The sequence below is a fragment of the Sardina pilchardus genome, chromosome 16 (genome assembly GCF_963854185.1).
Source record: "Sardina pilchardus chromosome 16, fSarPil1.1, whole genome shotgun sequence".
NCBI lineage: Eukaryota > Metazoa > Chordata > Actinopteri > Clupeiformes > Clupeidae > Sardina > Sardina pilchardus.
The window spans coordinates 7130745-7145162 of record NC_085009.1 but is presented as its reverse complement, the minus strand read 5'-3'; positions in this window follow the sequence as shown (position 1 = coordinate 7145162).

Genomic DNA, 14418 nt, shown 5'->3' with positions numbered 1-14418 from the left:
ATAGTCTTTTCCCTAGTGGGATGAATGAAGATGTGAATTTTGCATGTTTTCTGTAAAATATGTATATTTGCTTGTCTATGTGCTTGTCCATGTTAGAGAATATTAACTTTGTATATAGGAAAACACAAGAATATCTGTATCTGTATCTATTACTTGGGCCTGGTCTAAGCCCCTCCCATTACACCTGTCTCTTGTTAGCCTGATAACCCGTTGGGTAACCTATTTGTTAATTGCATGTCTGGTTGACTCAGTACGAGCATTGAGAATAGCCGAATGGCTGAAACGTCTGCTCACCCAGTAAAAAAGAGTTTCTTCAGCAAAGACTTTGTCTATTTTTTACAGAGTGCGAAACCTCACTACCTTTTCCTACTCCATACCCAACATAACTAACAATTTTCTGAGAAATGTTTTTAATGAATTAATCATTAATTCATCTCTCCTAGTGATGCCTCTGCTGTTTTATATCTTGATTTCCAGGTTGTCATCTGTTGGCTCAACAAAACTACTGGTCTATCCATTGCCTCTGTGACAAGATGGGTCTTGTGTTCCTGTGACCAGACGACTCAACAATGCATCATACTGTGTGTCATAACAGTGCAGCACAGGGGTCGGACTTCCAGATCCGAACTGATAAGGCTTTCTCTGAAACAACACCTTCACTGACAACACCTTCACTGATAGAAATGATCAGGCATCAGCCTTGAAGGATTATTTTCACTCCACAAGTCACAAGTTTGCCTTAGAAGCCAGCTCTGCACATAGATAAAGATTAATGATGTTTTCACCTCCACACACAATACAAATTTTCACTCTATCCTGGTTGAATCCAGATGTACCTGTTAGCTTAGGGGCTCCATAGATTCCTGCATAATGCCCATGGCACTATTTAACTTGAAGGGGACAGTACAACCAAAACCCTGCTTTTTTCATGTACATGTGATTTTGCTTTCTTAAAGGTGGGGTATGGGATTCTCTTTTTTGGCCATTTTTGCAAAATCACTTGAAATCCTATTCCTAACCTACTTACCGCTACTGAGTTGGAAGCACTGATATGGAAATTAAACACGTCAATCATCTATGGAACAGGCAGGGCTCGAAGACTCCAGCCAATTATATCTAAGACCACCTAGCAGCATTAGACAGTACATGGATGGAGTAGGAGATGGATACAAATTGACAAGTGTAATGTATATTTGCGGAGAGCATCTGCAAGACTGAGCGGCGGTCATATTTTGTACCGCTTTGCGGTACATTTATCAAAGTGGGAGCATATAGAGGTTGAATAATAGTGGTCCCAAGATTGACCTCAGGGTCAAGGACGTTGGTGTTGAGGTACAGTTGCCAAAGGCAACAAATAAGCTCCTTTCTTGTAGACAAGATTTGAGGCAGTTGGTAACTATGCCTGTAAATCCTACCCAGTGTTCTAGTCTGTGTAGTAAAATATTGTGATCAACAGTGTCGAATGCTACACTATAATGTCCTGTAGCACTAGGATTGATGTTTAACCTGAATCTGTGTTAAGGCATATGTAATTAAAAACCTTAATGAAAGCAGTTTCAGTGCTGTGATGCCGAAAACCAGACTGAAAGTAATCAAAATACCAATTTGATGTTAGGAAGGTGGTTAGTTGATTAAAGTCACTTTTTCAATAATGTTGCCAATAAAAGGTAGATTGGATATGGGCCTGTAATTGTTCAGCATTGAGGCATCCAGGTTATTCTTCTTGAGCAGTGGCTTTACAACAGCTGTTTTCGGGGCGTAGGAAAAGTGCTAGACAGCAGTGATACATTTATCATGAGAAAGATCTGCCGCTATATGGTGAAAAACTGTTTTGAAGAAATTGAAGAAACAGATATGTTGAGTCATGATAATCAATTTTATTTGTCTGTTAGGAAATGCTTTGCATCACACACATTAACAGTTGAAATGAGTTTCAGGGGTGAAAATACCAATGCCAAATTCATTTGAATATGACACCCTATCAAAAGGGACAGAGAACATGATGGCAAGACAATTAACATGTTCGTTGCCTTCATACACATTGTACATGATGACACCATATACTGCTCTCAGAAGTGTATCATCCTTGCAGAAGGAAAAACCGAGCTCTTGCTCTACTTTGATTGTTAGTGCAGGAGGATCCAAGACTTGTCCTGATTCCATGCAAACCCTAAAGAAAAACAGAGAAATCATAATCATAATCATAATGGTCAGTGTTCGTTGCTGTCAGTATAATGCATGAGGAAATAGAAACAAGCATTGCTCAGTAGGCCTGTTGTAGCCTACTCATTTGGCTGTTTTATGGCTGGTTGTGAGGAGGATTCAGTTTAGGCAAACCGTCCGTGTTTCTGAGTTAACACGGTAGAACATGGTCTGAGCGTTGCGTTACGCTTACTGCTGCTGCTTAGTTACTTCCAGTGTGTTCCCGCCTTATTCTCTATGTCTAAAAACAAGCTATGGCCAGTTATCGTAAAGCACTATTAATATAATGAAGTCATGAGGAACTCACTGAGGATGAGACAGAGTTGTTTCTGCAGTACAGTTGGTCAGCATAATGATGAGTTTGTGTGCTGAGGCCACTTGAATGCTCTCAATGATATCAGGCAATATTCCTAAGACACTTATTGCAGTCTGTGCCACATCTCCTCCACCCTTTACGGAACCAGCGACTGCAACATCTTCCATGTGACCCTCCATGTCTACCGATTTAGACCTGTCAAAAAGGGTGCTTGATATCATTAGGCCTATACAACACAAATCATGTATATTTTTCTTTAAAATCAAATCAATATTAGTTTCATACCTTCAGAAAGCAAGATGTATTTGTCAAGTCTCAGCAAGTAGTGGCAGGGTGTTAGAGAGGCTTCATATCCACAAGGAAATGCCTGAGGGGAAAAGCCAAATCCCTAGTCTGGCTATCACCTTGGACATGGACCGATGGAGCTGAGGCCTACCGGTGGAGGGGCAGGCTAACGAGTATGGGGAGGCACCCAGAAAGAGGTCACGCCACAATCAGAAGACAGCAGCCCCTCCACTGTAGGCACTCAGCTCCTGGAACAGACGAGGGGATGGATCAAGGAAACGTGAGTGGGGCTACACAGTAAAACCAAACAAACAACAAACAACAGTAACCAATCACTTGATTCTCATTCAGCGCTCCCGCCCACATAGAGTAAACATTGTTCATACAGGTAATGGGCTAGCCAGCTGGCTAGCTTTCACAGTCACTGACTATGCACAGCCTAGCCTATGCCGGCAACACAGGCACAACAATACAGACTAGCTGCAGCAAAACTAACAGGAACTCGTTAGTCCACAAGGAAATGCCTGAGGGGAAAACCCAAATCCCTAGTCTGGCTATCACCATGGACATGGACAGAGCTGAGGCCATCCTTAGCCCTTTACAGGGCACTCATTGAAATCTTTGGAAATTCCAAATTTTAACATCAGAAAGTGAATGGGGGATGTTTCAGGACATATTTTTTTTTTTTTTTTTTTTTTTTTTTTTACAATGTTATCAATATTTTTCATCTTTGCATAGCAAATCAAGGTCGATGAGGTTACCATATATTTGTCCTTGCCTGTCTTGGGTAAAAAAAAAACACAGAGAGTGAATTTGAAAACATTTGTCCGATCAACACCAAACTTGACACAGAGCATCCTCAGCTGATGCCTCACCAATGCATTTCTTTTTTTCTTCTGAACTTTTACCGTTCGCCTGTAACAGCCAATCGAAACAGAAAGTGAGCTCATATCTCAGCAACCCCTACATGTATCAAAACCAAACTTGGTACATGGACTCGTGACCCCATACACTTTTTAATATAATTAAATGGCATACACAGGTGCTTATTGTTAGTTTGAGACCTAGTACTGTGTGAATTGACTTTAATGACAATACTGGTTAGTGATAAAACACAATTCCATAGCCTATTTAAAGGTGCCGATGGTAGGCTACAAAAGAAAGCGCACATTAAATATTTGTATTAGGTTATGTTTGTAGCTACGACGGCATATTAGGGCCACATATTTTTTTTCTCTCTCTGAATATTATATTATATATTATTAAGTCGCAAATTTGCGATTTACAGTAAACCAGACAACTCAGTCGCAAGTTAGGCTGCTGTTTAGTCTGCATAATGTATGGTAGACGAACTCATGAAATTATGCTTTTCATTTGGCTTTTCAAATCATGAGATTGTGAGTCGACAATATGGGGACACACGGAAGCACAGGAGACAGGTACACGCAGGCTGCGACGGCAACAATAACATTCATGTAACGTGTAACATACAGTAACATGTAATGGCTGGCTGTGAATTATGTTCACTGAGATGCCCCTGGCATACTCATTATTTTAGACCAGAATCACCATACCATCCTAAGTATTCAGGCTTTGAAGAGACACTACAAGAAACTTGGCCTGTTTCGAAGAAAAACACAAGGCAAATTTGCAACTTCATAATGTCGCAAATTTGCGACTTTATAATGTCTCAAATATATGAGTTTATTTCTGGCAAATTTGTGACTTTTTTCTCGCAAATTTGTGACTTTATAATGTGCCAAATATACGAGTTTATTCGCCCCCTGAAATTTCGGAATATTACTCTAAAATTCTCCCAAAAATTTTCATCCCTGATAAAATGTAAAAAATCAAACATACGCTAGAGGTGTGAAAAACATACAGAGGAGACCAGAGAAGACCATGGGTAAGTCGTCAGACATAACATATCACACATACTGTATCTGTAGGTATAGCGAACTCAGCTGTGTAGAGTGACAGACACCGTCACAAAATGTGACACATGCCCCACTCCAAATATAGACTGAAGACGGAAGGCTCTTTGGCAATTTCCTCTATGAACTTGACCTCTTCAATCCTTATCTGGCATTCTCAGTCGCTTTGATGCATTTCTCGAATCATAATGAAACAGTGCATTTCTCAAAACAATTAGTGCAAACTGCATCGCATATTGGATAACCTGTAAAAGTGTGTTTCTTGCTCAGAATGCTTAGTTTATGCCTCAAAAGCAGACATTTATGCCATTGAAATGGTCAGTGCAATCATAAACCATCTTTTCTTCTGTCTTTGTCAAACTTTTGTATTGTTTTGCGCTGATATTTTGTAATGAGCAATGAATAAGGCAGCATATTTTCTGTTTCAAAACTTGTTGGAGAAATTATTGAAACATGTATTCTCATTTATATTGATAATCTGAAAAAGCATGTGTGATTAAGTACAATTATTTATATATTCCCCTACAGTGATTAATAATATGTGTATTCCTTTCCATTGAATAAAGGAAGTGTTAACCAAACTGATTAACAATATGTGCATTCCTTTATATTGAATAAAGGAATTATTAACCATCATGAATAAAGAAAAGTGTAATTATTATGTAAACTATGTTCTGTATAATCATACTTTGTAACCGAGACTTCATCTTTTTCATAGAGAAGTCTGTTCTTTTGTATCTTAATGTACCAATCAGATGGTTTTGTACTCTTTATACTTTTGTGCACAAGATAAGGTTTCAACATTATTGTGTAGTCCCTTCTACCTGATTTATCTAAGGGAACCGAAAGTTTCCCTAGGCCCAAGTTCTTGACCACAAGTTCTGTATTTGTTGTTGCTTCAGAAGTAATGTTCTGTTTGAAAGGTTCTCTCGGACACTTGTTTGGTGGGACGAAGGCCAGGGCTTATTGTCCAAGTTTTAGTCATGTGAACTTGTCAAAGGGCAACTTAGAGACCCTATACGTAAAATCTTGTATAGATACGTCAACCCTGGTATAAAAGGAGGCCCCAGACTAAAACTAGAATGCATTTCCCGGTGGGAAAGTGCGAAGTGTGCTTGCTCAGACGCGCCACGACAGCGCCCGGTAGGAGACACGACCGAATGTCCTCAGGTCAAAGCGCCAAAGTTTGGCCAAGACGCGAAGCTGCTTCGAGTTTGGCGGCGTTGCCCTCGATTGCCGAATTCTTACACTGACCTGACAAGTTGCCTAGATTCATCAGTGGTATGGCCCAGAGCACCTCCAATGTAAAAATGTAGATGTCATCCCAAAGACGTAAAGAGATATGAGCCAAAATGCATTTTTGCTAATTGCGGCGCCCCCTAGTGGCCAAATTACAACGCATTTACTGAGGCTACTTTGGATGGTGTCCAAAATCATGCCGCCAAATATGGTCTCAATACCTCAAAGCGTCTCCGAGATTTGACCTCACTTCCTGTTTGGACACTTCAACATAGAATTTGATTGGCTGTCAAGGGCTAACGCTTTGATGTATGAAAATGAAATGTACACCTCTAAGGTCTGTAGACCTTGTGTTGAATTAAGTATGAGTTGTTCTCGTGTAGCCAGCATGAAACACGTAACCACTGAAGGAAGGAGGGAGCCTAAGGAACTAGGCATGTTTCTAGAACAAATACGAGTAGCCTAATGTTATAGCTATTCTGTTATGCGGGAACATCCGCAGTTTACTCACTGTTAAATAAGTTGCAATGTGTTATAGCCTCAAATGGATGGTAAAATAAACAGGACGACTCACCTGTTCAAATGATGTAATAGGATAAAATTTGGTTTTGATATGTCAAAGCAACCAGGCTGTTACTGGTTAACGTTTCTGAATATGAAATCGATTTTGGATTGGTTGCATGTGATAAAAGCTGTGCCATTTCCTGTCCAGACAGCATTCATATTCAGAAATACTGTACACCGGCAACAAAGACACACACACACACACACACACACAAACAACTCTTTCAAACAGAAACGTCAGTCCGTTACATCTGCCTCTTGTCCACAAACTGCATGTCGCTGAGTTGACCAGCAACGAAGACTTTCACATAAACACACACACACACACACACACTTACACACACACATACACATCACCCCCTCAAACACAAATATCTGTCTGTTACGTCTGCCTCATGTCCACAAACTGCATGTTGCACAGTTCACCCACATCTACCCACAATTCTTTGATTTATAAATAACCCCACCATTAAAAAACTGCAATGTGTCAAATCTTATTATACAACAATTGGGTTCTATGAAGCGGTTTCTTTGTTTCTGATTGGCCGAGAGACGTTCCATGAGTTGAGATATCCCACGATAATCCACTCGGACTTTTCACAGCTAATAATAAATCACTCCGCGATACAATGTCAAATTGTCAAGTGTAAACCGAACTGTCACGTTGCATCCAAGCTGAAATACAGACGCTCAGAACATAGAATATGACGGAGGTGGATATTAGCTAGTTGGATGGCATGTAGGCTAAGTAAAATAGTGATGTTTCAAAGCTAAAAGCATGTCCTAACCAGACGCAATGCGAGCTAACGTTTATTAGGCTAGATTCTACATTGCTTGACAACGGGAGAGATAGAACTAACGACTGGCTTTTGGCCATAGCAACGTGCTTTTAGAACTAACGACTGGCCTTTGGCCATAGCAACCATCCATTTAGAACTAGTAACGGCAGTTTGTCCTGCATGAAGTAGAAATTTGTGGCGGAGAGAAGTTAGTTCTACAAACAAGACAGTTTTAGCGATTTAAACGTTTACATGATAATGGGAAATTAGCACAAAAAAGAAGTGGTAGAATTGTTGTATAAAAGCAATATAGCACTCGTAATCGTGGGTTGTTGTTGGATATTCCCACGGGTGTTGTTCGGCCGTAGCCTCGAGGCCGGAGGCTACGGCCGAACAACACCCGTGGGAATATCTAGCAACAACCCACTCCCACTCGTGCTATATTGCTTAAATATGTATATACTGCATGGGCAATTCCATGCAAAACTGTCAAGTCCATAACCCCACACAGCATCATACTATGATGTGGATGATGATTTCTTAAAAGTTTACCATTTCGCTCTTCTTGTTTGTACAACATATTCGATGACATTGTTAACATAATCATTTGCATTATATAAATGTAACCCCCTTTTCCACTCTTATGTCTCAACATATACTGGAGTCACATTCATAAACATAAACAGGATCCTAGGTTCTCAATTTGCTGGACTCACTTTCTACCATAAAGTTAAAGAATAGTAATAACAGAAGAAAAGGTAAGAAGGTGTTGATGGCGTGATTAACTAGTGTGGTCCCTCCACTGAAGAATTTCTATACCACTGCCCTGATGGAAATATGTAAATCCTCAGAAATGTCAAGTGACTACAGTTACTTCTACCTGCTTTGATATATCATTTCATAAAAAGAAATTTGGCCATAATAATTATATTGCAATTATATCAATTCAAGTTTTCTTTGCAGCACAAACAACAATAGGCTACAGTTTACTTTACTTCAGGGCGTAATGTTAACAACTTCGTTAACATTAAGTTTGTTTGTTTGTTGTTCTGTATTGACAGCAGAAGGCAGAATGCAGGTGCACGCAATGGATATGTTTTTAAAGAGAGTGCATTCGCTTCCACATGAACCTCGGAATGTGCTGCACCAGAACAAAGACACTGAATGCTATGCTTTCTATCGTGCGTGTGGCTCGTTTTTCAGATTTGTTTGCTAAATTTAAAAAAGCCACACAATTTAACAGAGTCGCTCATTCTAGCCTGCAAATGGTTAAAGTGATGCTAGGGCCAGATGCTGCATAAGAAATGGAAAAACTCCACTGACCAGTTGGCCTTGCCAGTTGATCGCTAACGTGAGATACGTGGATGATGAGATTTCAGATCATTTTATTTGGCAAAGAACTGGACAATGCTACCGGAGATGAGATGTTCGGGGTAACAGAATTGTTGCCTGCTTTACAAATCATGAGCGTACAGGGGAGCTACATCCGGTGCAGAACTGAAGTGTTGAATTAGCTTCCACTATTAAAGTAGCTATAACAGATGTGGGAGATGGACCAGTCATCTAAAATGAATTGTACGCGTCGCGAACGGAACGCTTCAGTTACGCGTCCAGTATAGCTTTCCAGTTAAGTTAGCAGGGATATGCATAGTTTGCACTGACGGGGCAGCATCGATGACAGGTCAAGTCAAGCTTCATAACGAAAGCCAAGCAGAAAAATCCTGCCATGGTAGCGACACATTGAGTGTCGGAAAACTCTTAACTGTAAAAAAAATATATATGCCCCCGACCTTGCTTTGAATCAAGTCGTAAAAATAGTTAATTATAGCCTATGTTAAGTCACGTCCCCTTCAAACACAATTACCCTATCCTCTGCAATGAAATGGAAATCCAAAATATCACATATGTTAAAGGCCGTATTGCAAGGTTTGCATTATTAAACAAATTTGCATTAGGTACTACTCATCTAAACTGTTATCCATTGTAGGCCTATTTGATGTTGCAATGATTTGAGGTTTGCAATGATTCTTCTTTCCCCCTCAATGTACTCTATTGCGTCACGTTGGGGACCACTGAACAAGCCCCCTTGAGATTGACATGAGAGAGGAGTAAAGAGAAACGGGCAAGACACGGTTCAGCAGTAAAAAGTGCAGATTATAGATAGATACATAGATATATACAGATATCCTAGATAGATACAGTATATAGACATATAGATATATATCACGTCACATTTTGCTGGTTGGGGGTGGCCTGACCAGCGATCACGCAGTCCACCACTGCAGTTTACATGGAATAGCACTGCCTTGCCTAGCCTACCACACGCACCTGCCATACACAGCTTACTTTCTCCCTGTCTTGGTAAGCCATACCCTGACGGTGTCAATGACAATCAATCAGGAGGAGTAGTTATTGAAAATAATCACGCTTTAGACATGACCAGCCTACTTGGCAGCAGCTTGCAACAGGGGGATTCATAGGTGGCACATAGACCATACAGCTAGCATGAATGCAAATATTTTTAGATCTTCTGACTAAGTTTACTGTACTTATTCAAACGACATCAGCACCACTGCCACTGGATATAAAGCAAACATTGACTTTCACTTGGTGCTTCATTGACTGTAAAAAAGTGTAATAATATTATCTATGCACTGCCTGATGTAGACTAGCTTGACTTGCTAGCTCGATGAGTTGCGAAATGATATCAGCAACACGTACTCGTTCCATATTAAACTTAGGCTACAGTTAACATAGTTTGGCTTTCCAGGCTACTTGGACCATGCATTTAATTACCTTTCACTGCCTTCACGTCTGCCAGGCTCCAAACTGTCTTCATAACAGCAGTTGCAATTCAGTATAAACAGCCTCGGTAAAGTTAAAACCAACTAGCGATGCTAGTCGCGATTAGCATTTGAACTGCAGTTAGGTAACCTACCCTCATAACTAGACGGCTTCCCAGGCTACTTGGACCATGCATTTCATTACCTTTCACTGCCTTCACGTCTGCCAGGCTCCAAACTGTCTTCATAACAGCAGTTGCAATTCAGTATAAACAGCCTCGGTAAAGTTAAAACCAACTAGCGATGCTAGTCGCGATTAGCATTTGAACTGCAGTTAGCTAACCTACCCTCATAACTAGACCTCTCAAATTCCGAAAAATGCATTAAAATAACATTGGACTACGTTGTTATTTTTGTTAAACCTTAGGGTGGCTATGATATAAATGGTGTAACGAAATTTGAAGTGTAAATATACAAACTTTATGAAAGTGTAAGCCACAACCTTTTCCTACAGGAATACATGGAAAACATAACCCCATAACCTCCATAAGGAGACCTCCCCAAATTCAGAAACATTTATTAAATTGAAATGGACAACAACGTTATCTTTGGTAAACTCTTAGGTGGCTATGATATAAATTATGTGACGAAATTCGAAGTCTAAACACACTTACTGTTGAAAGTGTAACTGCGATTTCCATAGGACTACATTCTAATTAAAATCCTCGTTGCCTCACGCACACCACTCTACTTCCGGTATTTCGCCTGCTTTGTGGGGGTGTCATACTCATATGATCCTCTGAGTGAAATACCCAGAATGCTCAGGTCAATACAAATGATCCAAAACACACCGTCACTGAGAAACATCGTGTGATTGTCTACTATATATAACAACTGAACACACATTGTATTCAACAGCGAGTAAGTCCGTACTTGTCCCTCGGGACCATGGCATCTCTAAGAATTACCCAGTCTCAAGGTGAGACAACGATGCGGACAAGCCTAGAATTACACCATTGGTGTACCATTGCGGACCATCCCATGTCAGTCAATCGAGGATTGAGTACTATCGAGTTTGAAATCATGATGTCATTGAACTGTATGCGTCAGACTTGGAACAATGCTGTGCTGTGACATACACATCAGTACCTTTTACAAGAATGGCAATAAATAGATTTTTTTTTTTTAAATATCAACATTGTATCTTAAATCACTCTGAAATGTCCTTTTGGCATGACCTAAAGCAATTTAAGATGAGCTATTCCGATTAATAGTATACATTCACCAACACTCACGTTTTTGCTAATTATAGAGCCATCGACAGACCAAATAACACCAAATTTATTGGGGGTGCTTTGAATGGGGTCTCAAGTCATCCCACCAAATATGGCTTTCATACGTCACAGCATATCCAAGATAGGCGCACTTCCTGTTTGGCGGCTTCGCTCGCTGAATTTAATTGGTTATCACAGGCGAACGCTTAGACGTATGAAGACGAAATCAAGGCGCTTGATCCACCTTGGTCTGTAGATCATGTGTGCCAAGTTTCATGACGATCGGATAAACTATGCGGCCAGGGTAGCTTTACTTTGACTTTGGACAAAATTCAAAATGGCGGAAAATCCATCATGGCGGAAAATGACATCATATGGTGCGTTGGAATCGGCTGAGTCAGAGGATTCCAATGGTATAAGTTTTATCAAAATCGGCCATACGGATCAAAAGTTACGGGCATGAACGTGTTTTCCATCTTTGACCAGTTGGTGGCGCTAGAGCGTGAGAGTGGCGAGCATGAAACCTGGTGGTGTCAATCAGGGTAGTCTCCTCTATCAGCATACCAAATTCCATGACTTTATGTCTTACGGTTTGGGCTACAGGTGGAAAAATGTGTGGGCATCAGCGCTCAAAAGTCGCTTTTCCATTCATTCCTATGGGGAAAAATCGACCGGAAAAACTGGAATAACGGGAGAACGACAAGGCGTATCGAAAAGCTTTATACAAGCCACCATCCTCGCATCAGGACGCACGCGTGAGAAGTGGAACGGCGTCTCTAGCTCCAAATCCCTAGGACAAGATAGGGAGACAAAAATGTTCCGCAAGATAAATAAATTTGATAATAATAGGAAGAACAATAGTGTGCTGCTTTCAGCAAGCACACTAATTATCAGAGTCTGGTATGAACCATTTTGTGTTGTATCATTCTCTTATTATTTAAGATAATACAATTGTGTTGTCACTTGGAATTCACTGGTCCTTGTCTTTATTTGCGCACAAACATACCAAATTATTTATCAGACATAATAAAATTATCTTGTATAAAAGGAGAGCAGCGCACACCTATTTTTTGTGAGGTGCTGGTCACGGTAGTCGTTTAAAGAGGATGGAGGAAATCGCAAACTATTGTTCTGATGCCAAAAGTTTAATAAACAACGTTTTGGCTAGGAGTTTTTCGAAAAACTTGACAAAGGCTTCCAAGCCGAAACGTTGTTTATTAAACTTTTGGCATCAGAACAAGAGTGTGCAGTTTCCTCCATCCATAGTAAAATTATCTATCAAAACTACAAAGCTGTACATTGTCTTGGCTTGGGGAGCACCATGGAACACCTAGGAGCAACAGGTGCAAGGAAAAGCTCCCTTGTTTTGGGCAGATCCACGGCTCAAGGGACCAACCCAACTGTCTGGGGTCTTGCCAGTAGAAGGAGCCTGTAAGTGTGTCAATTGGGTTATATTCGACACTTCAACAAGCCACAAATATGAAATCTAATTCTGTCCAAAACGTTTGATATGGATAGAAATACTAAATTTACTAAATCAGGTTACAGTATATAGGCCTATGTCTAGTTACTGTCGCCTATATTTCAGGATATTCTATAATCTGCTGCGGTAAAAATTAAGTATTAATCCATAAAGAGGAAAAAAGTAACATGCAGGCAAGCAGACAGTACAGCAGAGTGCAAAGCTTGATTCTTGATGTCAGAGGTTATACACAAGCATCCTAGCAAGCATGGAGCAACAAGTCTGTCTTAGAGAAAGTCTAACCATTATTTGTTGAACTATTAACAGGATAAGGATATTCTTGATGGTTTACTGAAAATAAAAGAGCTGTCATGATAAAGAAACATAAAAACATATTACTCCAGACTTCCTAAGGGAGGTTGACAGTAACTGAGATCATCCTTTTACAGTAATGTCTACATTAAAAAAAAAAAAAAAAAAGTGTAGGCAGTAGGACAACAACCAAAGTAGACATTTAACTGCTGAAGTGTTGTCTCCTGAAAATCCCCCACCCCCTGCCATTGTGTTAGCATTAGCAGAGCCATGTCAGAGAGCATAGGCAGGTAAATGTGATTATATTGCCTTGAGTAATATGTCCATTATTATTGTTAGAAAGTGAAGCGGACATATTGGCAATCTTAACAGGTATAGGCTTATTTATATACAATGGCATTACTGACACATTTAAGTCAATGCAATGTCACTCTTCATGTAAAGTGTTATTGATCTATTATGACTATGAGACATGATCATGTACAATACTAGGGTTAGCCTTTTATATGGATATTGCAAACTATTTAAAAAGTTTAAAATAAACTAGACAAGATAACATTTTAGAGTATTATTTTATTTGAAAACACTCAAATGATGATAAGGTCCTAAGCTAAAGCACAACTAACACATAAAGGAGAGTATATGATTTATGGTAGATATTTTATATTACCTTTAACCATTATATTTACAGCATAAATTAATCTAATCTGACAGGATAGGAGAGAGTTACAGGAAGTGAGTGTGAGAGAGATGGGGTAGGATCGTGAAATCACCTGGACCATACTCAAACCCGGGGAGGACCCGAATATATTACAATAATGTATCAAAAAAACATGTTGTCTCTTACACTGTTGACATGCACTTAACTACAGGATTTATGGTCATTGGGATTGAATCTTGATCACCAACATAGAAATATGGATAGATTTTCTCATGGAAAGTGATATCGCTAAAAGAGTACATATGATACCAATAGTCTGCATCATAAAAGGAGACCAGACCTGCCTCATAATCCACAAACACAGGGAGAGGGGAACACGGGGACGAGCTATTGCTGCATACTCAGTCCCTTCACGCAGATATATTGTCCAAAATCCATTCTGAGGAGACAGAGTCAGGTTATCCCTGTTGATGGACTCTCTGGCCACTCCTAAATCCCAATCAAGTTTCCCCAGAACTTGTACCTCATAGTAGAATTTACCAGAGGAGAAGCCTTCTTTCCCCAGAACACATGTCCAAAACCTCTTAGAGGTCTTCAGGATAGCTGG